This window comes from Cibotium barometz, chromosome 28 (assembly GCF_041138505.1).
Source record: "Cibotium barometz isolate CiBa-2024 chromosome 28, ASM4113850v1, whole genome shotgun sequence".
Lineage (NCBI taxonomy): Eukaryota > Viridiplantae > Streptophyta > Polypodiopsida > Cyatheales > Cibotiaceae > Cibotium > Cibotium barometz.
Window position 1 is genome coordinate 15,527,953 of NC_141073.1, and position 4,424 is coordinate 15,532,376.

Here is a 4,424-nt window from a genome sequence, read left to right on the forward strand (position 1 = left end):
TACGAGTGTGTATCTCGGATTTGGATGTGTATGCGTAGATGCCTAATCTTGCTTAGCTTTATGTTAAGCGTGATTAGTGATTAGTGATGTGTGTGTGTGACCTTATCACATAGAGCTTTGTGCATTGCATGTTTTAGCATTAGACTCCATAGAGATTGACAACCTCTATGCGCCTCCATGCCCTAATCGGGTTCCTTCCCTAGCATTGAACAAGAGTGTGTTAGTGCTTGAATAGCTATGCTATTAGACGTCCGTCGCGGCGATCCGCTAACAACCCCCGGTAATACCCTCGGTAAAACCCCCGGTATTAGGCCCGAAAAATTTGGGATTTAAAAAAAAAACACTTTCAAAATTAAACATCATCCATATCACAATAGTTATCATCTTCTAGAAGATCTTGGTGAGCTTTAATATCAATAAAAATATCAAGTTCACCCATTTGCATGTCTACGCAGTGATGATGATCATATACATCAGCATCATCATTAAGCATACTAGGATCTGCATTTGTGTCTATTTGATCATAATTAATGTCATTAATATTATTCTCTAGATCTTGGAGTATTGTCTCTATCTCATTGTCTTCATCTGCATCATCTGCATCTTCATCTAGTTGATGTTCATCTTCCACCTCTACTGATCCATTATAAGAAATATCATTGGCGGACCCGACAATTATATCTACGTGCTCGATGTTATTGTGATCTACTGAACAATGATCGATATCACTGGTATTTGCTTCCTCTTGCTCTTGAATAAGCTCGTGCTCCTCATATATTTGCTTGCTACGTGGAGCTACTTGAATGACATACCACCATGTTGGATTTGTTGGAACTGGTTGAAAAACGACCTGTGAAAATTAACACATGCTTGGAGTAATTAATAATTAGTACATATATTTAGTTAATTAGGATTTAAAACCATAAATATATTATATACAAATCTAATTAAAAGTTGGAGTACTAAACGTGCTCGCATGTCTCTGCAAGTACAAAGGTGTCACTTCTATTTGTCCATAGTTTTGTTGAGTCAATGGCAACAAAGCCTGAGCCATCTCTTCGAATTGTTGGGTTTTGCCCTGTTGTGGTCGCCTTGAACCATTGCACATCAAGTAGAAACATATGGAAGCTTCTGTAGTCCACTTGAAAAACATTTTGTATCCTTCCACAATACTCTATCTTTGAAAGTTGCACCTCATCATTTTGCCTTGTAACTATCTCTTGATCAAATGATGCCATGACCCTCGAGTCAAATGTTTGTCTTTTGTGATTTATCCGATGCACTCAAAAATGTCGTTTGTGTGACCACAAAGCACCAAAAGATTCATATTTTCTACTACATCCTCTTGCAAACTCTTTCTCAATTTCTGTCACTGTCTCCCTATTTAAAACTGCTTCTTGTAGTTTGTTATGCAACCAAGCAAGCCTCATAAATTTTGGTAGTTCTCTTAAACTTGGAGGATATTGGACGTTTGACATGTTTCTTTGGGCTCTTTTATACTCTTGTCTTTCATTGGAAATTCTATTCCTTTCTATCTCATATTCTTTCATCCACTTCTCCATGGCTGGATGATTTAGAATGCAAAACCTATTCACCTTTTCTTCTAGAATAAGATCCATTTTACGGTCAAGTCCCCTCCCTTGTAGCACCTCACCAATCATTCTGTCATCTTCTTTGTTGTGTCATAGTACAGGCATAGATGGTTCTCTTTGTCCAAGGAATTCAGAGAGGTATACTAGGGACTCTTGAACCAACCAACCCTCTGCCATACTACCCTCGGTCTTGCTCATTGACGCACAAATCCCTTCAAAGTTTTCATGAACCTTTCAAGGAAGAACATCCATCTACTATGGACAATTCCTGCAATTGCAACTTCATCCACTATATGAACCATGAGATGAACTTGTATTGTGAGGATACTTGTTGGGAAGTGCTTTTCAAGCATACAAACTGCTTCTGCTGCATTAATCCTATTCTCATCAATGCTACTTAGTGTGATCTCCTTTTGAGAAATCCACCTTACCAAACGGGATATTTTGTAAATTACTTCGCGAACCTCTGGTGTTGCCCAATTTCTTATTGAAGTTAGGAGAATATATTGCAAGAACTTGTGCCAGTCATGTGTCTTCAACCCACATAGTTTGTTATCCTTTGTGAATGCCCCCTTTAAGCAATGCATGTGTCCTGTTGGTGTACAAAATTCGGCTATGACCTTCTTCACCCTCTTCTCCTTTTCTCTCGTCAACACCCAAGGTGCAGTTTGGAGTGTGACCAATTTATCTACCTCTATTAGAGGCCAATATGGTTGCATATGCAAGATCCGTGCATCTTTTAGATCACTCCGAGCTTTATTGTCGTCTCGAGCTCCAGCTAAGCGTTCCCATAGTATTTGCCCAACATTTTTGAAGATATGCATTGGATCTAGCAGGTTATTCACAAGAAGTCTCCTCCAATATGGCAACCTGTGGAAGATTGATAGTCGTTTCATTCCAAAAGAACTGGGACTTTCCCCTCCATTCTCTATCCATGAGTTATATTGAGAGGAGGTTGTCCATGGTGTAGGTGGTTTTGCAAGACTACCCTCCCGCATGGGATGATTTGCAGGAAGAAATCTTGTATGATTCTCTTTTCTTAAGTGAGTTAGAGTATCGAGCATTGAGTGCTGGACCATATATAGGACAAGCATGATAGCCACTTGTTGCAAGGCCACTGGCCACATCAAAATGCCACGCAAGTTAACTGATCGTTACCCACTACGTCTTGACACGTCTATGACAGAAATACCATCCCAAAGGACTTTTAGCTCATCCACTAGCGGAGCCAAGTATATGTCCATGTTTCTAACCTTGCACTTCCCTGGCACAAGCAATGCAAGTAAAAGATGACCCTTTTTAATTGTTAGCCAAGGTGGAATATTATAGTTGACGCACACCACTGGCCATGTGCTCCAAGTAGTGGACCGTAAACCAAAAGGATTCACTCCTTCCATGGCAAGACCTAATCTAAGGTGGCGAGGTTCCTTCTTGAACTCTGGCCATTGTTGCTCAATATGCTGCCAAGTTGCACAATCAGCTGGAATGCGCATCACATTGTCAGTGGACCTATTTGTAGAGTGCCATGTCATTAGCTTTGCTATATCTGGACACTCGATTCTAGGTAGTATAGGAAAGTGTCGAAGCACCTTTGTAGGTATTGTGGTGCCTGTAAGACCTTGATGATATCTGCTAGCTTGACACTTTGGACATGATTCCATGTTGGCGTATTCCCCTCGAAATAGAATGCAATCGTTAGGACATGCGTGGATACTATTGTAATCCATTCCTATATCTGCTAAGATCTTCTTTGCCTCTTCCCTGCATGCCGGCATTGCATTTACAATGGTAGGATAGTTGACTTCATAAGTGAGAAGAGGGCACTAACACTCGCATTACTCCATCCATATATGGATTGCAAATTAAGCATTGACAAACAAGTTCGAAGGACTGTGGCACGAGAGCCTTCGAATAATGGAGTAGAGGCTAGAGATCCCAATCGTTGAATGCCCTCATCATCTTGTCGAACATCAATGGGATTTGGATTGGACTCATCATGCGGACTGGACTCTTCATTCATGTAGAAAGCCTCAATCATCTCCTCCATATCCTCATCATGTAAGGGACCATCCATGTTAGAGTCTCCATGTGTGGTTAATAAGGGCACACGCGTTACATCCTCCACGATATTATGTTGGTACATTTGCGAACGTGGTGGATATGATGGTAGTACCTGTGAGAAATCTACTGGTTCTTTGGAGGCGTATTGGCATATTTGATTCTCGATTACACTATCGTCCCGTTGCCCCCAATCTTCTACATGCTCATTAGCTATTTGTCGTTAATGGATGACTGTTCGCTTGCATCGATTACATGGACACAAGATCCAGTCAGACATGTTAGCAGACTTGCTTATCGGATAATCCTGCCTATGACCCACTGATCACACCTGTACACAATAAAGATAAAATTAATACTTTAAATGGTTTCAAAGACACGCTCATATGTATGCTCCCCCTCTCTCTCCTTACACACTCATATGTATGCTCCCCCTCTCTCTCCTTACACGGTCATTAGGGAGCTCTTTGTCTTAGTCTAGGACCCGCCACGTGGAGGCGGCTCCCAATTGGGTCCCGCGGGATGAGATGGCACATACGCGGGATGGCGGGACGGCACATACGCGGGACGACGGGATGAGGGGATGGTAACGTGTGACGTCGGAGTGCGGGGCGAGATAGCACATAAGCGGGACGGCGGATGGCACATACACGGGACGGTAACGCGCGACGTCGGAGTGCGAGACGAGACAACATATAAGCGGGACGGCGGGACAGCACATACGCGGGACGGCGGAGTACGCAGGGGACCAGGGCTACGCGGGCATGAGGGGCA

At 42.5% G+C, this 4,424-nt stretch overlaps 1 pseudogene; it reads right to left on the minus strand.

The window, feature by feature from the left end:
* Positions 1-1,786: 1,786 nt before the first annotated feature.
* Positions 1,787-3,666, minus strand: LOC147622571 (uncharacterized; annotated as a pseudogene).
* Between the last annotated feature and the right edge of the window lie 758 nt (positions 3,667-4,424).